The sequence below is a fragment of the Triticum urartu genome, chromosome 1A, assembly GCF_056163025.1.
Source record: "Triticum urartu cultivar PI428250 chromosome 1A, HENAU_Tu73, whole genome shotgun sequence".
NCBI lineage: Eukaryota > Viridiplantae > Streptophyta > Magnoliopsida > Poales > Poaceae > Triticum > Triticum urartu.
In genome coordinates this window covers 350,416,592-350,442,017 of record NC_141873.1, presented here as the reverse complement: position 1 = coordinate 350,442,017, position 25,426 = coordinate 350,416,592, and positions in this window count along the sequence as shown.

Here is a 25,426-nt window from a genome sequence, read left to right as displayed (position 1 = left end):
GCCGGCCCCGTTTACGTCACCTCCTGGGGCCGTTGATGCTTGGCGTTCTCACGTGATACCCTTAGGAGATTCGTTCGGTGCAGGTTGTCTGACCACCTCGCAGGTCTAGCACCGCAAACAAGAACCAAGACCAGGCGCAACCCGCCTTGAGGTAGGGCCTCGTGAGTCACGCTGTCAGGACCCCGATTCCAAGTCACATCGATCTAGCCGGTAACACCTCATATCACTTTGTGGCCTCATGCACGGTATCCCCATGGGTGTCGCCTTACCATGGCCCGGGACCATTTGCGCCTTTTGGCTCACGTATATGATAGTGTCGCTAGCATCCATATGACAGAGAACCCGGGCCGACATGGCTAGTCGTGAATCCAAAGCGGCACTCACCTATGGGGACAGGCATACATGAATCACATCGAGCATGTCGGTCATCAGCGAGTGAATCCGGGCTGTAGCACTGGGCTAACAGGACTCCGGGGAACCCGGGCTATAGCAGGCTAGGCAGGACTCCGGATGTCACCGTGTGACATTTCCCTGAAGGGACAGACATAGGAACGAAGTGAAACACATGCCGGCCAGTCAAGTGTCCTGAGCAGTAGTGCTGGGCTAGCAGGACTCCGGTGAACTGGGCTGTAGCGGACTACTATGGCTCAAGGAGCACTAGACTACATTTCCCCATAAGAGAGGCTGCCAAGGATAAACAACTAGATTGTCAGATCCCACACATACCAAGCATTTCAATCATACACACAATATGCTCGATATGTGCAAATACAACATGGCATCACAACAAAACTCTATAACTCAAGTACTTTATTTAAAGGCTCTGGAGAGCCATACATAACATGTTCATACAGGTAGGGGTCACATGACCCGACACTCAAGTCATGCAAGCATACAAGCACATGCAGAAGCAAATAGTCTGAGTACAGACACTAGAAAGAAAGAAGGCTTGTCGAAGCCTGACTATCTACATAGGGCCCTCCATGGCCAGAATCACCACCTGGGTGGCAAGTTACTCATCGACATCGAGGTCTACATAAAACCCATCGGAGGGGGCGGTGTTGTCGTCTGAAAACAATAATTAAAGCAACATGAGTACAAAGGTACTCAGCAAGTCTTACAACAGAACCTACTATACATGCTCATTCTCAAGAAGGTGGTGGAGTTATTGCAGCAAGCCAGCTTTGACTCTTGGCTAAGCTATCCTACGAGACACCACTGTAAAATAGTTTCCGCACACGAGTCCACTAATCACCAACACAATACTCCACCGGGGATCCTCCCTCGTCATCCTACGAGAGGGCCATCCTCGGTACTCACACTTATCTCGAGTCTTTTAGTAGTAACCATTAACTTGTCTATGAACTATATAGGCAACCAAGTAGTCCTTTACCGCGGACGCGGCTATTCGAATAGTTTTATACCCTGCAGGGGTGTACTTCGTCACACATGTTTCCACCACTTAGCGTCTACACACGACATGTGCTCGGTAGACTTCAAGCGAAAGCCGACGTGGGTGTAGACCACGACCTGACTAACCGCACAAGTCTCTAGTCCAGGTTTATCGCCTATTCGGGTTCCATCCGCAAGGAAATCCGGCTGGGGTGTCCTCAACGGCCCCAAACGATGTGTGCAGGGTTCCCGAGACACCAAACGGGCGACTCGGTACACCGTGCCATGGTGTATCTACCGCATCATAGCCCACCCCTAGGGTCAGCGCTACGCACGGCCGCCAACACATAACCTACAAACACCAGAAACTAGTTGCAACTCCTGGACAAAGGACGAGAGGGTCAGTAAGTTGAGCGGGGTCATATTTCAGGGCCCAATGTGTGGTAGTAGCTGAATCTTAAATCACGCATACAGATCTCAGTTCTTATGGACGGCCTCAATGAAACAACCCACCATGTATTCCTACATGGCCTCTCATCGATACCTTTACCAAAACATGTTCAACACATCCCTCACATTACCGACATAATCATTTCACTCTAGGCCACCACCCAGATGAACCAGACCTGACACAACTCTAAGCATAGCAGGCATAGCAAGGTAGGAAACACATACATGGCTCAATCAACTCCTACACATGCTAGTGGGTTTCATCTAGTTACTATGGCAATGACAGGTCATGCAGAGGATAAGGGTTCAACTACCGCAGCACACAGCAGTTTGAAACGTTGTTGTCTTAATGCAGTAAGTGAGAGCAGAAGCGAGAACATGGGATTGTATCGATATGATCAATGGGGCTGCTTGCCTGATGGAGTAGTAGTAGGGTACTGCCCTTCAGTTGGATACTCGGAGATATCCTCGGAGGCAGAACCTACCACGAAAGACACAACAGAATACAATCATCACATGGCAATATGCAAGAATATGATGCATGCTATGACATGGCAAAATGAGGTGTCCTACCTAATGCAATGTGAAACAAGTTGAATTGGGTCCATTTGAATCAAAGATTCAAACGGAAGCTTATGTTATTAAGCATTATAAGTGTATTATCTTGTTTCACCTAAACAGCAAGGTTAAAGTGTTTTGTCATGCATGAAACCATTACAGATGGAAAAATTGAATTTTTCTGATCAAATTTCATATATAAATCTTTGCATTTGGAGTTATAGATTAAAAGTTATGAATTTTAGAAGTTTTGGTTATTTTCTGGAATTTCCTATATAAGAATAAATCTAGAAAAGGATTTACTGCATCAGCCTGGCATCAGTGTGACGTCAGCGGGTCAATGGCCCCAGCCCAGGTCAAACCTGACTGGTGGGCCCCATCTGTCAGTGTCACAACTAACTAACAGAGTTAGTTAGTGTTTCGTTAGCACTAAACTAGGTTAGTTAGGCCCTGGGCCCACATGTCAGTGAGTCAAACTGTTAACTAAAATAATTAGTGTTAACTAAACTAATTCTGATTAGACAGGGGCATGGCCCACACGTCAGCAACTCAGGGGAGGTCAACCTGGGCCCACACGGGGTCAAACAGGGTCAAACTCGCCGGCATTTAGCCGCCGGCGAGGCCAGACACGGCGGAGCAGCGCAGATTTCACCAACAAGGCGCCGTTCGGCGCGCGGAGCACAACTACGGGACGTGGACGCTCATCCGCCTCCAACCAGGGAGGTGGCACGGCCAGGGAGTGGCCGGAGTGGCGCCGACGACGAGCTTGGCGGCGGCCGAAGCTCGGGTGCAGGTGGGGATGAGGCTGTTGTGCGCAAACGAGCGCGGTGAGGTGCTACGGGGGTTCTACGTGATGCGGGGAGCGCGTTGGGGGCATGCCCGGGACCAAATGGTCACCGGAGCATTGCCGGCGACGAGCGCGGGCGGTGGCGCGTGCGGGTGAGCATGGTGCAGTCGCTACAGAGTGCAAAAGAGGAAACAGAGAGGATGGGGAGATGGCTGAGCTCACGGGGGTCACGACGAGGCAGTCAGCGAGGTCGGGGGCGAGCTGATGCGGCGGGGATGGCGAAGCGGATCTCCGGTGGCCGGAGTTGGGGAAGACGAGGTCGGGGCGGTTCTAGAGCGGGCGAGCGCTCGGGGCTCGGCCTGCTCGACGTAGTCGACGTCGGCGGAGCTCGTGGACACGACGGCGCGGCGTGAGGATGACGGAGGGCGCGACTACGGCGACAGTGCGGTGGCAGAGGCGTCGGCCATGCTGGGAGAGGGCGAGGGAGAGGCGTTGGGGGTGAATGGAGAGGTCTGCGGGGTCGGGGCGACGACGTGGAGGTCGTCCAGGCATCCAAGGGCGCGGGCGGAAGCAGGTGGCGCCGTGGCGAGCCCAGGCACGCCGACGCTCACCTCCCTGCCTGCCTGCCTGGCGAGAGGAAGCAGCTGACTGGCCATGGGCCAGCACAGTGCTGGGCCGCCAGGTGGGCCGGTTGGGGGGTTTGGCTAGGTTAGTCCCTTTCTCTCTCTCTTTTTCTGTTTTTATTTATTCTGTCTTGTGTTTTGGAATAGTAAAAATACTATTTCATTTAGAAAAACCCTGGAAATAATCAGAGGCACATTTGAAAATATTCTCAACAGCCTAAAATTACTTTCAGAATTATTTGGGCATTTAAATTATTTTATAGCATTTAAATGCCCAAATGCAAATACTATATGGATTAATCCAATGAACTTAGGATGTCCTAGAAAAATGTGCAGTATTTTTGTCAAAGGTTTTAACCCAAAACAAAAAGGGTGGACTTTTTAGAAGGGCATTTCAGGTTCATTGGAAAAGTTTTTTAGTAACCCTAGTTGTTCCAGGGGGGTGCTGGGGGTTCTGTCATCCGCATTTCAGTTTTTTGGAAATTTGAACATGATGCAACACTCTAATGCATGAACCAGCTAGGGTGTGACACCCGCGCTGGCTCACGAGTGCCCAGATAGACCTCGTCTAGCCCTGCCGTGCAAGCCACGTGTCAGGGCGGGGCTGTACACGCCCCGGGGGCTCTCTGCATAGGGAGCCCCCTGCCCACGCACAAGTGGAAGCACAATGCTCCGCGCTGGCCGCCGACACTGCCGAGGAACGGCTATGCCCGTGCACAAGAGGAAGCACTACGGTCCGTGCTGGTCATAAACAACTGAGGGCGGCTTCGCAGTCGTACCAACCTCAGGGAGCCCCAGAGCTCAGTGTCTAGCCTCATCGCAACGCCTCCCCTCAGGAGAGCCGCACGAGGGGGCTGGGCACAGGGGCTGCGCTCGGGTCACACCCAAGTGTACGCCACCCAGCCAGGTCTCCTGGACCTGGTCGCCGCACGCTCCTCCCGAGCCGAGCCTCGGCGAGGGCAAAGGTATAGAGATTGTTTGCACGTCAAGGGGGACTCCTGAGCATCGCGACTCAGGAGCCTAACTGGGCACGTAGCCCCTCACTCCTTGGTCTGTCCTGGTCTCCGGTTGGCCCAACGGCGGTTGAGGTATGCGCGGGGCCGGGCTCTACCGACGTAGAACATCAACCTATCCTCACGTACTCTCCCTATAAGCTGTTTGTGCGTTAAGGGGGACTCCTGAGCATCGCAACTCAGGAGCCTAACTGGTCACGTAGCCCCTCACTCCTTGGTCCGTCTTCGTCTCTGGTTGGCCCAACGGCGGTTGAGGTATGCGCGGGGTCGGGCTCTGCCGACGCAGAACACAAAGCAAATAGGAAGAAAAACGCAAAATCTCAAGCAAATATTACAAGACATATTGTGTTCACAATATCAAATGGAAGTTTTAACGCCTCCACGAGGCCTGATACATATTGCACGAATGAAACAGGAAAGCAGCCGTAGGTCACCCCTGGATACCTCCATCTGTAGGATCGGTGGCATCGCCGGCCGAGGGAGCGAGGACGAAGCCGCAGAACTTCTTCAGCATGGCCTCCACCTGACCTTTCAGGGCTGTGGCGGCGGCCGCACAATGTTCATCAGCTACAGGCTCCAGAAGCTCGTCAAGACGAGCACTGGGGTCGCGAAGGCACAGATGGCTGAAGACACGCGTCAGCACAGCCGAAGAAAGGATACGAGCCTCTGCCTCAGCCATAGGGCCGATTCCCTGCATGACTTCCTCAAGCACCTTCACCAAGTGGGGAAGCAGCTGAGCAGGGCCATCCTCGTCGGTGGTCAGCGGCTTCTCTAGGCCCTTCTCGTACATCGACTTCAGCGCCACGTTGCACCTCTTCTCAAGAAGCAAGAAGGCCTCGCGGTCTTCGGCCAGGACCTTCGCCTTGGCATCAAGCTCAGCCTCCCTCGTCTTCGCCTTCTGCTCCAGTTCCTCCAGTCGGCTGCGCTCCGCGGCCTACGCCTTCGTCATCTCCCCCAGCTCAGCATCACGGCCCTTGATGGCATCCTCGCGAGCCTACATCTCCTCCTCCTTCGTGGCGCGGTCGCGTGCTTCTTCTGCGCGCTCGTCATGCAGCCTCTTCAGCTCGCCCTCTAGCTCTCGGCAGTGGTCGCAGGCCGCCTCAGCGTCCTTCAGCGCCACCTCGTGGTCGGCCGCAGCTCTGGCGTCGGCCTGCTTCTCCTTCTCGGAGGCCGCTGCAGCCTGGCTCAGCGACGCTCGAACGGCCGAGTCGGAGTGAAGCCAGCCTGAGGCCTGCTCCAGGTGCCCGACCACTAGGTGCGGGTCCGCGCCCAGGAGGTCTTCCCGCAGCTTGGCCATCCCCGAGAAGACACGCTCAAAGGCTGCAAAGGGGCAGAAGAATTCGGGGCCAGAGGAGCAGCGGGAGTAGGAGGCAACTTCGTTACCAGAGCCTGGAAGATCGAGGGCTCCGGAGCCCTCGGGGCGTCGTCAGCAGAAACATGTGCTGGTACTTCCAGAGCTAGTGGGGCCACGGGGGCTGGTTCATCCTGCCGATGCTCCTCTTGGCCTCGCGGGGGTGACCGGGCTGGGGAGATGCAGGTGTCGTCGCCTCTCTTCTCCGTAGAGGGAGGTACGGCTACGGCATCCCCCTTCCTCTTCTTCGCTGAGGACTCCAGCCCGATCGACCAGGCAGGTATCAGAGAACATCAAGTATAAGCAAAAACAAGACGAAGCTCAAAGCACTTACTGATCCACCGTGACATAGTCCACCCTCTGCTTGGTGAGCCTAAAAACAGAAAGCGTCGGGGCCTGAGGAGTGGGCACACGGGCTCTGGAAGCAGAAGACGGTGTAGCAGAAGGACCGGAGCCGGCCCCAAGCGGTGCCACGTCGGAGGCAGCATCTCGAGAGACCAGCGACGATCTACCCCTTGTCGGGATGAGGGGTAGCCCTCACCTCCTGGCAGGTGACGACCTCGGCGTCATCTGGCAGGGCGTGAAGGATGTCGGCCTTGCTTCAGGGGGAGTTCTCCCCCGTTCCCTCAGGGATCTCCTCCGAGCCCTCCTCCTCCTCTTCCCCCTCGCGGGACTTGTCAGAAGACACCTCCACGGGCTTCGGCGTCATGGAGGCCCCAGCGAGCACCGGGGGCACCAGCCCGCGCGCGTCAAATGTCGGCCTGGAAGCAACGACTTGCTCCCAGCCCTTGCGATGGAACAAAGGAAGAAAGGCGCTCGGCGGGTACTCTTGGTTGTCCCCAACCAAGAGACGCAGAATTGTAGTCAGCTCGTCAGTAGGAAGGGCCACCGGGCTCAGACGAACCGTGTCTTCTTCACCTCCAAGCTTCCACAAGGTGCGCGTGCGCGCCTGGAGTAGAGCAACGCGCAGCGTCAAGAATTCCCTCGGGAGCATGACCCCAGTCACCTTGGCCGCTTTCGCGTTGCCCGGCCTCAAATCAGTCTTCATCTGCTCCATGTCACACCCTAGCTAGTTCAAGCATTAGAGTGTGCATCATGTTTAAATTTCTCTTAAATTTGAAATGGGAAGGCAGAAACCCCCAACACCCCCCTGGAAACAACTAGGGTTTACTAAAATTATTTTCAATGAACCTGAAATGCCCTTCTAAAAAGTTCACCCTCTTTGTCTTGGGTTAGAACCTCTGGCAAAATTGGTGCACAATTTTCTAGGTCAGCAGAAGGTCATTGAATTAAATCATAAGTATTTGAATTTGGGCATTTAAATGCTATAAAATAATTTAATGCTCAAATAATTCTGGAAATAAATGTTTGCTGTTGGAAATATTCTAAACAGAGCCCACAATTATTTTCAGGATTTTTGGAAGCATTTTAGTATTTTAATTAAAGCCCAACAATTGCAGTTAAATAGAAAAAACAGAAACAAATCAAAATAAGAGAGAGAGAGAGCCCACCTGGGCCTTACCTGTGCTGGCCCAGCCACCTGGCTCGGCCCAGCCGACTGGCTTGCCAGTCGTCGTCCACCTCCCGCCAGGAGGACGCGGAGCGCGTGGCCGGCGCCCGCGGCCACACGCCGGCCACCTCCTGCCTCTGCCGACATCCCGGAGACGTCCAGGGATGCCACGCGACCCCCACGTCCCCCTCTCATCCTCGCTCACTCTCCCCTCGTCTCCCTCACCCTCTCCCGCACCATGGCCGACGCACCTATCGCCGTCTCACCGCCGTAGTCGCGCCCTCCGTCACCCCCTCGCCTCTCTGACATGTCCAGAAGCTACACCGCGACGCCCTCACCCTCCCCATCGGGCCACGCTTCACCGGAGGCCCTGCATCGCCGCCATCGGGCCGTCTTCAACCTCGGTACCCGCCGGACGCCGTTCATTGATTCGCCTCGCTCCGGTCGCCCCCGAAGCCACTGAGCCGCTCATCGACCTCCATGTGAGCTCTGCCGCCTTTCCCCTCTTCTTTCCCACGCATTTGCACCCTCTAGGCCATAATTCCACCATGGCCGAAGCTCGTCTCCGCTCGAGCTTGTTGCCGGCGTCGCTCCAGCGACCATTTGGTCCTCCCGTGCTACGCAACATGCTTGCCGCATCGCGTAGTGCCTCGCTAGCGCCTTTGTTTTCGCGTTTGCACGCCGCGGCCCACACCCCGCACATGGCCGAACTCCGGCCGCCGCCTTGGAGCTCGCCGTCGTCGTCTCCTGCCACCGTAGGCCCGGCCTCCACCACCACTAGATGCGCGAGTGCAAGAGCTCTCCAACGAGCCCAAGAACGGCCTCGCCCGTGCCCTATGGGCGTTTTCCGAGCCGCACCACCGTCTTGGGCCTCGCCGGCGAGTTTGACCCAGTTTGACTCCTGGGTGGGCCCAGGTAGACCCCCCCCCCTTAGTCTATGACAGGTGGGGCCGGTCTGGTAACTAATCTAGGATTAGTTTTAACTAATTTTAATTAAATCAGTCACTGACATGTGGGCCCAGGCCCCACTGACAGCTAATTAGTGTTAATCTAATCCTGTTAATTAGCTGAGAGGCTGACAGAAGGGGCCCACCAGTCAGGTTTGACCTGGGCTGGCGCCTTTGACCTGCTGAGGTCAGCATGACGCAATGCTGACGCAGTAATGCATTTTCTGGATTTACTTTTATTCAGGAAATTCCAGAAAATAGTCAAAACTTCTAAAAATCATAGAAAATCAACCATAGCTCCAAATGCAAAGATTTATATATGAAAAATGATCAGAAAAATTCATTCTATCCATCTGTAATGGTTTCATGCATGACAAAACAAGTTTACATTGCTGTTTAAGCAGAATAAGGAAATGCACTATTAAAGCCATGTTTAATAAGCTAATAATTGAATCTTTGATTCAAATAAGCACATTCCTTTCTGTTATAGCTTGCATTAGGCCAAGACACATTCATATTGCCATGTCATAGCATGCATCATGTTGTTGCATATCGTCATGTGTTGATTGTGTTCCGATGTGTTCTTCGTGGTAGGTTCTGCCTCCGAGGATATTCACGAGTATCCAACTGAAGGGCAGTATCCCACTACCACTCCATCAGGCAAGCAACCCATTGATCATTCCGATACAAACCCATGTTCTCGCTTCTGCTCTTGTTTACTGCATTAAGACAACGCGATTCAAACTGCTGTGTGCTACGGTAGTTGAACCCTTATCCTCTGCATGACCTGTCATTGCCACAGTAACTAGATGAAACCCACTAGCATGTGTAGGAGTTGATTGAGCCATGTATGTGATTCCTACCTTGCTATGCCTGCTATTCTTAGAGTTGTGTCAGGTCTGGTTCATCTGGGTGATGGGCTAGAGTGAAATGCTTATGTCGGTAATATGAGGGATGTGTTGAACATGTTTTGGTAAAGGTATCGATGAGAGGCCATGTAGGAGTACATGGTGGGTTGTTTCATTGAGATCGTCCCTAAGAACTGAGATCTGTATGTGTGATTTAAGATTCAGCTACTACCATGCATTGGGATCCTTAATTGACCCTCTCGGCTTCTTAATCACCCTAGTACTCTGTCCAGGAGTTGCAAATAGTTTCTCGTGTTTGTAGGTTATGTGTTGGCGGCCGTGCGTAGCGCTGACCCTAGGGGTGGGCTATGTTGCGGTAGATACACCGTGGCACGGTGTACCAAGTCACCTGTTTGGTGTCTCGGGAACCCTGTTCACATCGTTCGGGGCCGTATGTGGAAACCTCGGCTGGACTCCCTGCGGATGGAACCTGGATAGGCGATAAACCTGGACTAGAGACTTAAGTGTTTAGGTAGGCCGTGGCCGACACCCTCGCTGGGCTTCCGCTTGAAGGTTGCCGAGTACATGTCGTGTAAACGGCGGTAAGTGGTGAAAGCGTGTATGACGAAGTACACCCCTGCAGGGTATAAAACTATTCGAATAGCCGCGTCCGCGGTAAAGGACTACTTGGTTGCCTATACAGTTCATAGACAAGTTAATGGATACTACTAAAAGACTCAAGATAAGTGTGAGTACCGAGGATGGCCCTCTCGTAGGATGACGAGGGAGGATCCACGGTGGAGTATTGTGTTGGTGAGTAGTGGACTCGTGTGCGAAAACTATTTTACTAGTGAAGTTCCGTAGGATAGCTTAGCCAAGAGTCAAAGCTGGCTTGCTGCAATAACCCCACCACCTTCTTGAGAATGAGCATGTATATTAGGTTCTGATGTAAGACTTGCTGAGTACCTTGTACTCATGTTTGCTTATTTATTGTTTTCAGACGACAACACTGCCCCCTCCGATGGGTTTTATGTAGACCTTGACGTCGACGAGTGACTAGCCACCCAGGTGGTGATCCTGGCCATGGAGGGCCCTATGTAGATAGACAGGCTTCGAGAAGCCTTCTTTCTTTCTAGTGTCTGTACTCAGACCGGTTGCTTCCGCATGTGCTTGTATGATTGTATGACTTGAGTGTCGGGTCATGTGACCCCTATCTGTATGAACATGTTATGTATGGCTCCCTGGAGCCTTTTAAATAAAGTACTTGAGTTGTAGAGTTTTGTTGTGATGCCATGTTGTATGTACTCATATCGGGAATATTGTGTGTATGATTGAAATGCTTGGTATGAGTGGGATCCGACAATCTAGTTGTTTATCCTTGGCAGCCTTTCTTATGGGGAAATGTAGTCTAGTGTTCCTCGAGCCATAGTAGTCCGCTACAGCCCGGTTCACCGGAGTCCTGCTAGCCCAGCACTACTGTTCAGGACACTTGACTGGCCGGCATGTGTTTCACTTCGTTCCTATGTCTGTCCCTTTGGGGAAATGTCACGCGGTGACTTCCGGAGTCCTGCCTAGCCTGCTACAGCCCGGGTCCCCCAGAGTCCTGTTAGCCCAGTGCTACAGCCCGGAATCACTCGCTGATGACCGACATGCTTGATGTGATTCATGTATGCCTGTCTCCATAGGTCTGTGCCGCTTTGGGTTCACGACTAGCCATGTCGGCCCGGGTTCTCTGTCATATGGATGCTAGCGACACTATCATATACGTGAGCCAAAAGGCGCAAACGATCCCGGGCCATGGTAAGGCGACACCCGTGGGATACCGTGCGTGAGGCCGCAAAGTGATATGAGGTGTTACCGGCTAGATCGATGTGACTTGGAATCGGGGTCCTGACAGCGTTGGTATCAGAGCCGGACTGCCTGTAGGTTCGTTGAGCCAAACTGGTCGATGTCGAGTCTATAAATGCTTTAGTTATATGTAGGGGAATTGATTGTGGGAGGGAACGTAAGGCTCTTTTACTCCTTTACCCTATGTCTCTGATCTGAGTCATTCTCTTCTCATTCAACGTGGGTTAAGGACTAGGCTCTCTTCTTCTATCAGGTTCACGTGTTACTAATCCGTAGTAGCTTATAGGATTGTTGTTACAAGTCCCAGTTCAGTTTCTACTATTCTTAGTATGTTGCTAATTGGATCAGAACCTTGATATGATGATGTTGAGTGGTATTGCGAACTGTTGTGGATGTCTCAAATCTTTTTCTGAGCATTTACAGCTGTTATGCTGTCCAATTTTCCCTAGAAATTCTGATGTCTTTGCATTGTGGTTGTGCTTTCAGATGGCCAGCCGTGTTCAAAACCAAGTGGTTCGCCTGACCCGGTGCCTCGACGTGCCCAGTCATACTGCTATGTTAGTCCGGGTAATGATCGAGACGGGTTACCGTTGGTATTCTGAATACACCATCGAAGAGCAATTCCGAGACTTTAATCAAAGCCAATATTTCTGCACCGTCAGGATATTTCCTTCTTATCCTAGATCTATCGAGCCCCTTCACTGTTCCTATGGACTCGGGGTTACTGTTGAGATGGCTGTGCAGGATGCTGCCTATTCCATGATGACCATCATGCGAGTCCGGACTGGCCTGCTTCGGAACACCGACTTCCGTTACATGCCAGCTTCACTTCCGGGAGCGCAAGGGTATCTTCAGGCTATCTATGCTGACTCCACTCAGGAGGACTCATTAACTCGCACCACTGCCGAGATGCTCGAAGATAAGGACCGAGAGAATCGGGCCTTGAGGCTGGAGATTTTCAATACCCGTGCTGATCATTGGGCCACATTGACTCGGTTTGCACCTGCGGTGCAAGCTGGATGTATGGGTACAAGGGATCTGTATCCTGTGAGATCAGCTCTGCCAGACATGGTGGATTGGCGTGATGTGGGAGGCATTACCCCACCCCGTGGTCCCCACAGGCCACCGTTTTTTGGTTCAAGACCTCATCCTAGTCCCTATGGTCCACAGGCTCCTCAGGACCGTCTATTCCCGGATGGTCATGTTGAACTTCCAGGCTATGGAGGTGACTTCTATGAGGACTACTACGGAGCTGTCTGAGTTAGTAGTAGTACCACTAGTATTGTAATAGTTGTATCTCCACTGTCCTGCGTGACTTGTGGAATATGACTTGGCGTGTAGTCAATTCCGGAGGTGTAGACAAATAATGTATAGGAGCTTGGAATGCCTCCGATGAGATGTAACGTCTTTCATCATAGTTGTACTGTAGCCTGGGCTTGTACTAAACTATGTATGATGTGTATGACCGTTGGTATATATATGGCAGTTTTATATTACCATGACATACGGATGAACATCTCTGCATTCTGTGTTATCCATTACATTCTGCACTCCTTGCTAAGTTTGAGCCATCCTTATCTAAACCATTCTCTTCTTTTCTCCTAGGATGGTCAACACCCGCAGCAACCCTGCTGCCTCGGAGCAGGGGGAAGCCAGTGCAGCTAGGGGTGAAAATCTGCCTCACCCGCCTTCTCTGGCCGAAGTGATGCTGGAGGCGGAAAGAAACAAGCGTGAGACTAACCGCCTGCTGGAGCGGATTGAGCAGAACACTGCACGCCACCCACGAAATGACTTGGGGTCCATCAATGACTTTATCAAGCTATACCCACCAAAGTTTAACCATTCCGTCGAGCCCCTCAACGCGGATGACTGGCTTCGCAGCATCACCCACAAGCTATGTTCTGCCAACGTAGCCGAAGCCGACAAGGTTACTTATGCTGCCTATCACCTCGAAGGCCCTGCTAGCCTTTGGTGGGAAAACTTCGAAGCTATGCGCCCGGTCGGCCAAATCACTACTTGGGCTGAATTCAGTGAGGCTTTCCGTGAGCATCACATTCCGGAAGGTCTCATGGATCGCAAGAGGGAGGAGTTCTGCAACTTCACCCAAGGAAGACTGACTGTGGATGCTTATAGTCGTGAATTTGGGAATCTGGCACGTTATGCCCCTGAAGAGGTATCTACTGACGCTAAGAAGCAGGCAAGGTTCCGCAAGGGACTTAGCCCTGAGCTTCGCCGTGATCTCCGTCTGCACGAGTGCACATCCTTTCAGAAGTTGGTCAATAAAGCCATCAGTGCTGAGACAGGCCAGACTGATTATGACGCTTCACACAAGCACTCTCGTGATTTTGGCTCTTCATCCGGCTCTAGAGCTCAGAAGCGCCGGGTGTGGATTCCAAGCACGGCACTGCCACCCAGGTTCATCCCGTGGCCATCCTTTGAGGCGCCTCGTCCCAACCAGCAATTTGCACCGCCCAAGCCCTATGGTGGCCCCGCTGCTAATGCTGCTCCACGCCCCACTGTGGTGACATGCTTTAAGTGTGGGGAGCCGGGTCACTATAGTCGAGAGTGTCCCCAGAACAACAACCCCATTCAAACTGGAAAGTCTGTTGGCCGTGGTAAGCCCGCGGGAAAGACATTCTACGCCAAGCCGGTCACCACTGCCCGTGGCCATGTCAACTATGTTTCAGCTGAGGAGGATCATGAGGATCCTAACGTCGTCCTTGGTACGCTCCTTGTTAACTGCCATCCGGAATCTGTTCTTTTCGATACTGGAGCATCTCATTCATTCATATCCGAGAACTATGCTCGATTGCATAACACGACATTCTGTGACATGCCCACTTCCATGGTAATTCAAACTCCGAGTTCCAAATGGCAAACTTCTAGAGTAAGCCATGGGAACGAAATTCTTGTCGATAGACTTGTCTTCCTTGCATCCTTAATAGCTCTCAAGTCCTCGGACATAAACATCATCTTGGGTATGGACTGGATGTCAGCTCATTATGCCAAGATTGATTGTGCCACTAGAACCGTTCAACTTACTCACCCATCGGGCAAGACAGTCAATGTCTTAACTCGAGTGGCCAAGTGCCAGCTTTAGTCCCTAAATGCCAACCCTCTTCCAGACTTTGAGGATGTTCCGGTAGTCCGAGACTTTCCGGATGTCTTTCCAGAAGAACTGCCAGGTGTTCCACCTGACAGGGATGTTGAGTTTGTGATAGACCTTGTTCCAGGAACCGTTCCAATTTCTAGAAGACCTTATAAGATGGCACCCTTAGAACTAGCCGAGCTTAAGAACCAACTCGATGAGTCCTTGAAAAAGGGTTTCATCCGTCCTAGTTCCTCTCCTTGGGCTTGCCCCGTCCTCTTCGTTAAGAAGAAGGATGGAACGGATCGAATGGTTGTGGATTATCGACCTGTCAATTTGGTCACCATCAAGAACAAATACCTGCATCCCAGGATCAACGATCTGTATGATCAGCTCGCTGGATCCACAGTCTTCTCCAAGATGGATTTGAGGTTGGGCTACCATCAAATCAAAATCAGAAACGGGGACATTCCCAAAACGGCCTTTGTTACTCGTTATGGCCAATACGAGTACACCGTTATGTCCTTCGGTTTAACCAATGCCCCAGCCACCTTCTCCCGGTTAATGAACTCGGTCTTCATGGAGTATTTGGATAAATTCGTCGTAGTATACCTCGATGACATACTCATCTGCTCCAAGAACGAAGAGGAACATGCCGAACATCTAAGGCTAGTATTGATGAAACTCCGAGAGCATTGCCTTTATGCCAAATTCTCCAAGTGTGAATTTTGGTTGCCAGAAGTGACCTATCTAGGCCATGTAATCTCTGGTAAGGGTATTGCTGTCAATCCCGAGCGAGTTCAAGCCATCCTTGATTGGACTCCACCTGAGATGGTTAAGCAAGTTCGGAGCTTCCTTGGCTTAGCGAGCTATTGCCGACGCTTCATTGAGAATTTCTCCAAGGTTGCTAAACCTCTAACTGAACTCCTCAAGAAAGATAAAAAGTTCGAGTGGACTCCACAGTGCGAGTTCAGTTTTCAGGAACTGAAAAGACGCCTGACATCTGCTCCCGTACTGGTACCACCAGATTTCTCCAAGGACTTTATTATCTATTGCAACGCCTCGCGACAAGGACTAGGTTGCATACTCATGCAAGATCGTCAGGTAATTGCCTATGCTTCACGGCAATTACACCCACATGAGGAAAATTATCCCACACATGATCTAGAGCTTGCAGCTGTAGTCCATGCACTTAAAAATTGGCGACATTACCTTCTCGGTAATTGTTGCGAGATCTTCACCGATCACCAAAGTTTGAAATATATCTTCACCCAACCAGATTTGAATCTCAGGCAAAGACGTTGGGTTGAGTTGATCTCGGATTACGATTTAGGAATAACTTACACCCCGGGCAAAGCCAATGTCATGGCTGATGCGCTAAGCCGTAAGTCCTATTGTAAGAACCTGATGTTACAACAAAGTCAACCACTTCTCCATGAGGAATTTCGTAAGCTTAATCTTCACATTGTTCCTCAAGGTTTTCTATCCACCCTGGTAGCGAAACCTAACCTTATGGATCAAATCATAACCGCCCAGCGGTATGATAAGGGCATATCCCGAATTAGGGAAAACATCGCTAGCGGAGTTGCTAAATGTTTCTCCATGGATGAGAGAGGTGTTGTCTTCTTCGAGAACCGTTTGGTGGTTCCCAAGAAACAATATCTACGCCAGTTGATCCTTAAGGAAGCTCATGAATCCCCTCTCACCATTCATCCCGGTAGTACTAAAATGTATCAAGACCTACGCCAGAGGTTTTGGTGGACTAGGATGAAGAGAGAAATCGTTCAATACATTGCTAATTGCGACGTTTGTCGTCGCGTTAAAGCAGAGCATCAACGGCCTGCTGGCACCCTTCAACCTTTGGCTATTCCCGAGTGGAAATGGGATAAAATCAGTATGGATTTCATCACTGGGTTTCCCAGGACCAAGAGAGGGAATAATGCCATCTTCGTCGTGATCGACCGACTTTCCAAAGTAGCCCATTTCCTACCTGTTCGTGAGAGTATCACCGCTAGCCAGCTAGCCAATTTATACATCTCCCGAATAGTGTCTCTTCATGGTGTTCCATTGGAAATTAACTCAGACCGTGGGAGTCTCTTCACCTCTCGATTTTGGGAAAGTTTCCAAAATGCTATGGGAACTTGTCTCTCTTTTAGTACCGCCTTCCATCCTCAATCAAGTGGTCAGGTAGAGCGAGTCAATCAAATTCTGGAAGATATGCTCCGAGCTTCTGTCATCTCATTCGGAATGAGTTGGGAGAAATGCCTTCCATTCGCGGAGTTTGCTTATAACAATAGTTATCAAGCCATCTTGGGCAAGGCTCCTTTCGAAGTTCTCTATGGACGAAAATGGCGAACGCCTCTTAACTGGTCAGAAACCGGGGAAAGACAACTCTTTGGCCCGGATATGATTCAGGAAGCAGAAGAGCAGGTTCGCGTTATTCGTGAGAAATTGAAAACAGCCCAATCTCGTCAGAAGAGTCAATATGATCGTAAACATAAGCCTACGACTTATGAAGTCGACGAGAAGGCTTACCTTCGGGTTACCCCATTAAAGGGAACCCATCGTTTCGGTATCAAAGGCAAATTGGCTCCTCGTTACATTGGACCCTTTCGCATTCTTGCCAAACGAGGAGAAGTTGCCTACCAATTGGAACTACCTCCGCATCTTTCCAGAGTTCACGATGTCTTCCACGTTTCACAACTCAGGCGTTGCTTTGCGGATCCTATCCGTGGAGTGGACCACGAAACGCTTGATCTACAAGATAACCTCTCATATCGGGAATATCCCGTTCGTATCCTTGATCAAGCCGACCGTACCACTCAACATCATAATATCAAGTTTCTCAAGGTTCAATGGTCACACCATTCCGAGAAAGAAGCCACTTGGGAAAGGGAGGATCGTCTTCGACTCGAGTACCCCACCTTCTTTCCAGAGGATCCTAAATCTCGGGACGAGATTCTTTTGAGTGGGGGTGAGTTGTCACACCCTAGCTAGTTCAAGCATTAGAGTGTGCATCATGTTTAAATTTCTCTTAAATTTGAAATGGGGAAGGCAGAAACCCCCAACACCCCCCTGGAAACAACTAGGGTTTACTAAAATTATTTTCAATGAACCTGAAATGCCCTTCTAAAAAGTTCACCCTCTTTGTCTTGGGTTAGAACCTCTGGCAAAATTGGTGCACAATTTTCTAGGTCAGCAGAAGGTCATTGAATTAAATCATAAGTATTTGAATTTGGGCATTTAAATGCTATAAAATAATTTAAATGCTCAAATAATTCTGGAAATAAATGTTTGCTGTTGGAAATATTCTAAACAGAGCCCACAATTATTTTCAGGATTTTTGGAAGCGTTTTAGTATTTTAATTAAAGCCCAACAATTGCAGTTAAATAGAAAAAACAGAAACAAATCAAAATAAGAGAGAGAGAGAGAGAGAGAGAGAGAGAGCCCACCTGGGCCTTACCTGTGCTGGCCCAGCCACCTGGCTCGGCCCAGCCGACTGGCTTGCCAGTCGTCGTCCACCTCCCGCCAGGAGGACGCGGAGCGCGTGGCCGGCGCCCGCGGCCACACGCCGGCCACCTCCTGCCTCTGCCGACATCCCGGTGACGTCCAGGGATGCCACGCGACCCCCACGTCCCGCTCTCATCCTCGCTCACTCTCCCCTCGTCTCCCTCACCCTCTCCCGCACCATGGCCGACGCACCTATCGCCGTCTCACCGCCGTAGTCGCGCCCTCCGTCACCCCCTCGCCTCTCTGACATGTCTAGAAGCTACGCCGCGACGCCCTCACCCTCCCCATCGGGCCACGCTTCGCCGGAGGCCCTGCATTGCCGCCATCGGGCCGTCTTCAACCTCGGTACCCGCCGGACGCTGTTCATTGATTCGCCTCGCTCCGGTCACCCCCGAGCCCACTGAGCTGCTCATCGACCTCCCTATGAGCTCCGCCGCCTTTCCCCTCTTCTTTCCCACGCATTTGCACCCTCTAGGCCATAGTTCCACCATGGCCGAAGCTCGTCTCCGCTCGAGCTTGTTGCCGGCGTCGCTCCGGCGACCATTTGGTCCTCCCGTGCTACGCAACATGCTTGCCGCATCGCGTAGTGCCTCGCTAGCGCCTTAGTTTTCGCGTTTGCACGCCGCAGCCCACACCCCGCACATGGCCGAACTCCGGCCGCCGCCTTGGAGCTCGCCGTCGTCGTCTCCGGCCACCGTAGGCCCGGCCTCCACCACCACTAGATGCACGAGTGCAAGAGCTCTCCAACGAGCCCAAGAACGGCCTCGCCCGTGCCCTATGGGCGTTTTCCGAGCCGCACCACCGTCTCGGGCCTCGCCGGCGTCGAGTCGCCGGCGAGTTTGACCCAGTTTGACTCCTGGGTGGGCCCAGGTAGACCCCCCTTAGTCTATGACAGGTGGGGCCGGTCTGCTAACTAATCTAGGATTAGTTTTAACTAATTTTAATTAAATCAGTCACTGACATGTGGGCCCAGGCCCCACTGACAGCTAATTAGTGTTAATCTAATCCTGTTAATTAGCTGAGAGGCTGACAGAAGGGGCCCACCAGTCAGGTTTGACCTGGGCTGGCGCCTTTGACCTGCTGAGGTCAGCATGACGCAATGCTGACGCAGTAATGCATTTTCTGGATTTACTTTTATTCAGGAAATTCCAGAAAATAGTCAAAACTTCTAAAAATCATGGAAAATCAACCATAGCTCCAAATGGAAAGATTTATATATGAAAAATGATCAGAAAAATTCATTCTATCCATCTATAATGGTTTCATGCATGACAAAACAATTTTACATTGCTGTTTAAGCAGAATAAGGAAATGCACTATTAAAGCCATGTTTAATAAGCTAATAATTGAATCTTTGATTCAAATAAGCACATTCCTTTCTGTTATAGCTTGCATTAGGCCAAGACACATTCATATTGCCATGTCATAGCATGCATCATGTTGTTGCATATCGTCATGTGTTGATTGTGTTCCGATGTGTTCTTCGTGGTAGGTTCTGCCTCCGAGGATATTCACGAGTATCCAACTGAAGGGCATTATCCCACTACCACTCCATCAGGCAAGCAACCCATTGATCATTCCGATACAAACCCATGTTCTCGCTTCTGCTCTTGTTTACTGCATTAAGACAACGCGATTCAAACTGCTGTGTGCTACGGTAGTTGAACCCTTATCCTCTGCATGACCTGTCATTGCCACAGTAACTAGATGAAACCCACTAGCATGTGTAGGAGTTGATTGAGCCATGTATGTGATTCCTACCTTGCTATGCCTGCTATGCTTAGAATTGTGTCAGGTCTGGTTCATCTGGGTGATGGGCTAGAGTGAAATACTTATGTCGGTATTATGAGGGATGTGTTGAACATGTTTTGGTAAAGGTATCGATGAGAGGCCATGTAGGAGTACATGGTGGGTTGTTTCATTGAGATCGTCCCTAAGAACTGAGATCTGTATGTGTGATTTAAGATTCAGCTACTACCATGCATTGGGATCCTTAATTGACCCTCTCGGCTTCTTAATCACCCTAGTACTCTGTCCAGGAGTTGCAAATAGTTTCTCGTGTTTGTAGGTTATGTGTTGGCGGCCGTGCGTAGCGCTGACCCTAGGGGTGGGCTATGTTGCGGTAGATACACCGTGGCACGGTGTACCAAGTCACCTGTTTGGTGTCTCGGGAACCCTGTTCACATCGTTCGGGGCCGTATGTGGAAACCTCGGCTGGACTCCCTGCGGATGGAACCTGGATAGGCGATAAACCTGGACTAGAGACTTAAGTGTTTAGGTAGGCCGTGGCCGACACCCTCGCTGGGCTTCCGCTTGAAGGTTGCCGAGTACATGTCGTGTAAACGGCGGTAAGTGGTGAAAGCGTGTATGACGAAGTACACCCCTGCAGGGTATAAAACTATTCGAATAGCCGCGTCCGCGGTAAAGGACTACTTGGTTGCCTATACAGTTCATAGACAAGTTAATGGATACTACTAAAAGACTCAAGATAAGTGTGAGTACCGAGGATGGCCCTCTCGTAGGATGACGAGGGAGGATCCACGGTGGAGTATTGTGTTGGTGAGTAGTGGACTCGTGTGCGAAAACTATTTTACTAGTGAAGTTCCGTAGGATAGCTTAGCCAAGAGTCAAAGCTGGCTTGCTGCAATAACCCCACCACCTTCTTGAGAATGAGCATGTATATTAGGTTCTGATGTAAGACTTGCTGAGTACCTTGTACTCATGTTTGCTTATTTATTGTTTTCAGACGACAACACTGCCCCCTCCGATGGGTTTTATGTAGACCTTGACGTCGACGAGTGACTAGCCACCCAGGTGGTGATCCTGGCCATGGAGGGCCCTATGTAGATAGACAGGCTTCGAGAAGCCTTCTTTCTTTCTAGTGTCTGTACTCAGACCGGTTGCTTCCGCATGTGCTTGTATGATTGTATGACTTGAGTGTCGGGTCATGTGACCCCTATCTGTATGAACATGTTATGTATGGCTCCCTGGAGCCTTTTAAATAAAGTACTTGAGTTGTAGAGTTTTGTTGTGATGCCATGTTGTATGTACTCATATCGGGCATATTGTGTGTATGATTGAAATGCTTGGTATGAGTGGGATCCGACAATCTAGTTGTTTATCCTTGGCAGCCTTTCTTATGGGGAAATGTAGTATGGTGTTCCTCGAGCCATAGTAGTCCGCTACAGCCCGGTTCACCGGAGTCCTGCTAGCCCAGCACTACTGTTCAGGACACTTGACTGGCCGGCATGTGTTTCACTTCATTCCTATGTCTGTCCCTTCGGGGAAATGTCACGCGGTGACTTCCGGAGTCCTGCCTAGCCGGCTACAGCCCGGGTCCCCCGGAGTCCTGTTAGCCCAGTGCTACAGCCTGGAATCACTCGCTGATGACCGACATGCTCGATGAGATTCATGTATGCCTATCTCCATAGGTCTGTGCCGCTTTGGGTTCACGACTAGCCATGTCGGCCCGGGTTCTCTGTCATATGGATGCTAGCGACACTATCATATACGTGAGCCAAAAGGCGCAAACGGTCCCGGGCCATGGTAAGGCGACACCCGTGGGATACCTGCGTGAGGCCGCAAAGTGATATGAGGTGTTACCGGCTAGATCTATGTGACTTGGAATCAGGGTCCTGACACTCCAGCACCGACGACGCCCGCTCGTTAGTGAGCTTAGCACGAGACAACCCCTTGTCGAACTGGGGCACCTCCGTCGGCGGTTCCAAGCGTGGATGGGCACACTTGGCACTCATCATGACCCATTTGGCCCTGATGTTGTCGACCCTCTTCTCAGTGTTCGAGATCGAGTTGGCCTCCCGGCCGCGATGAAGTTGGCACACCCGGAGATATGGCCACCGGTGACGCTGAGGAAAAAGAAGTGGCTCAGTAGTGCCACGGACGGCATCACGCCCAGGTACGCGTCGCAATAGTAGGTGAAGATAGACAAGAGAAGAACGGAGTTGGGATGGAGATGTAGCGCCTGCAACCCGAAGTGGTCGAGGACCTCGAAAAAGAAATCAGAAAAGGGAAGAAGGTGCTTACCTCGGGCTCTGGCTCGTCAGAGGCAAGCTGGAGCTCCGTCTTCCCCCTCTCATTGCTCGCTCCCGCCGTCAGCAAGTGTGTGGCGGTAAGGTTCTTCTCCATGACATTGGGCACATCAAGGGCTGGCTCGAACCAGGCCGGCGCAGAGGAGGACCTGACCTTGCGCGGCGCCATTGGTTGCCAACGCGGAGCGAAGTCGAAGCGGATCTGGAAGTTCCAGCGGCAAGAAGCAAGAAGGGGGATCTTAAGCAAGGCAAGGAAGAAGCAATGAAGGCAAGCGCTGTCCGCGCCAGCCTTTTTGTCAAGCCGGGCAGTTGCCGAGGCAGCGTGGGGAAGCGGAGATGCCCATGTCCAATCAACTGCCACGTGTCAACCGAGGCCGCAGGCTTTGGGGGCCCGTGGCGCTCCGCACTTGACTCTTTGGCTTCGCCTCGAAGCCAAGCCCAAGCGCGCCTTGGGCCCGGGGGCTACTGTCGGCGTCCTGGGAACGGGGGTCCCTAGACTTGCCTACCTGCGGCCCACGGCGTGGCTGGGCTGGCAGGTCTATATGACCCGAGTTCACCAACAAGGCATTCAAGACCCTCGCGAGGAGCCATGCCTCGTGAGGCGGACGACGCAAGACCTCCTCAGGAGCGGCCTCGCCAGGCAGGCCCACGAGGGGCGGAGAGATCAAGGCAAGGAAAACCTCACGAGGTCCTCATGACGTGAGCCATGATGATCGAGACCAGGTGGGCGCCAGCGCGCGCAGTGTCCTTGTTTCCTCTTTGGTTCCAAGGGGGCAAGCGCAGGCGCGGAATACCGAGGCATCAGGCAAAGGTTTCCACATTGGTGCAATAATACCAAGACCAGAAGGACGGTAGGACGGAGGTCACCATGGAGCCCAAGACGGCGTCACCACCAGAGCCTTTGGCACGCGAAGACCACTTTTGTCCGGATAACTTGTACTAGTTGTCTCCCTTCGAATTTGGCCGTTGTGGGATCCCTTCGCGCTCAATATTTGGGAAGAGGACCGGGTGATGAAGCTATGTACCTAGGGTAGGGTCATGGATCTGTCCAACATACCCTCCCCAAGGACATCTCTACAAAGTATCAGAAGCAGTCGAAGAGAAACCATCATCCACTCGACCATGAAGATGTGCTCACTCGACCACCTTGAAGACACTCGACCACCAGAAGATGAGAAACCCTCCACTCTGCAACGGTCAGGACTTAAACCATAGCTTTATGGGCATTTACAACACTTTATTGCAGACGTTACCAGTAACGTCCCTCCTTTATGAGCATTGAACCTTGTGTAACGGAGGGGAGCAGGGGGCCTGGTGCACTCTATATAAGCCACCCCCCTCCTCTGGGACAAGGGTTCACACTTTTTGTAATACACACACATATATTCAGTCGACCGTCTCTGGGCTCCGAGACGTAGGGCTGTTACTTCCTCTGAGAAGGGCATGAACTCGTAAACTCGTGTGTACAACTCCTCCATAGCTAGGATCTTGCCTCTACATTCTGACCCCCTATTCTACTGTCAGTCTTAGAACCACGACAGTTGGCGCCCACCGTGGGGTAGGTGTCTTAGCGATTTGTTGGAGAAGTTGCATTTTTCCGATCCCCTTCATCATGGTTCCCGGGTGGAGGTTTGGCTGAGGGCCGCGAGATTCGTCTCGGCGTGCTCGTGTTTATCGCCGACGACTCCGCTTGGCTTTAGGAGGCACCACTCAACGCCGACGCGCTCCCTGCCCGCGAGGCGACGCATTTTTGCGCGTGCGTCCACGGCGTCCTCCTGCGGCAACCGTCGACCCAGTACCAGTCGACTCCAGCAGCTTTCACCATCCCTGCGACTCGCCGGAGCAAGCACACCGGTCGGTCGAGGCTTCAGCGGTGGGTGAAGCATGCGGTGGCCCGCCAGTCGGCCACCCCTCAAGTCACGACAATCGAGCCCGACGAAACTCTCTATGGCCTGTTCGATCTGTCAACTGGCTCCGTAGAGACCACATCCGAGTGCGACAGCAGCGACCCGGCGGCGGAAGTTCTGATGGTCAACGGACCACGCAACCCGCCTAGCTTCAACCACGAAGACGGAGGCGACGGGAATGGCGATCCGACGCGCGTTCATGAGGAGTACCGCCCAAACCCCTATCCTCGCAACAGAGGGAGGAACTTCACTGCCGGAACATGGATGCATTGCATACTCCTATAGTTGGAGAAACTCCTGAGGCCCAGGCCTTGGAGCAGGCGCGCTTGGCCAACCTGGCTGAGGACACTCGACTGGAGAACCTCCAGCGCGCACTCGACGACCGTGCTCGACAGCGTGCTCCTGAGTCCAGTTGATGCCATCTTTTTCCACCTCCGACTCAGGTATACCGAACACCAATCCAAAATCTAGCAGCTGCTGCCCGGATAGCAGAGTCGATCCAACCTTCCCAATCAGAAGCTGGCCGAGGTCTGGTGCAGATCAAAGCCTTGCTCCGGGCAGCGGGGGAGCAGAATATGGTCGTGTCTTAGTCGCGGAATAGGATCCATAGCAGATCCGTGGTTGCAGACACAGTTCAGTCGGCCCATAGCCCGAGATCGCCCCCGAGGCGTGAGGGACGTGGAGATCGGCGTGATCAGTACAGAAACCGAGAGCAGTATGATCGCTGTGCCGATCGCGATGATCGCCGTCGAGTGCCCACGCCTCCTCCAAGGAGTGGGTCATACGTGCCTCGGCCACATGAAGACAGACGCCCCCACAGTGTCAGAAGAGGTATTCCAGTCGACCCCAGGGAACCAGGATTTGATGCGAGATCTATTCTCGTGCAGGGCTTGGTCGACAGAAACAGAGCTCACCGAGAGGGCCATGATAGAGATCCGCAAACCAACAACTGGGTGCAAGTCTCTGGTCCAAAGTGCTTCAGCAGAGCTATCAGAGCTGCGGTGATTCCCCCCAACTTCAGGTTGGCATCTGGAGTTAGTAAGTTCACCGGAGAGTCCAAGCCTGACACTTGGCTTGAAGATTACCGAGTGGCTGTCCAGATTGGTGGCGGCAATGATGAAGTGGCCATGAAACACCTTCCTCTAATGTTGGAGGGCTCGGCTAAAGCATGGCTGAATCAGTTAGCGCCTGGCAGCATCTATACTTGGGAAGATCTCGCCCGAGTGTTTGTCAGAACATTCGAGGGCACTTGCAAACGGCCAGCAGGTTTGACAGAATTACAGTGTTGTGTTCAGAAACCGAATGAAACTTTGAGGGATTATATCCAGAGATGGATCACCCTACACCACACGGTAGAAGGTGTGTCAGATCATCAGGCAATTTGTGCCTTTAAGGAAGGCGTCAGGTATCGGGAGTTGAATATGAAATTTGGCCGGATGGGAAATATAACTCTGGCTCGGATGATGGAAATTTCCACCAAGTATGCCAATGGTGAAGAAGAAGAGCGACTCTGGAGTGGCAAGCACAAAGAAGTCGCCCATGAA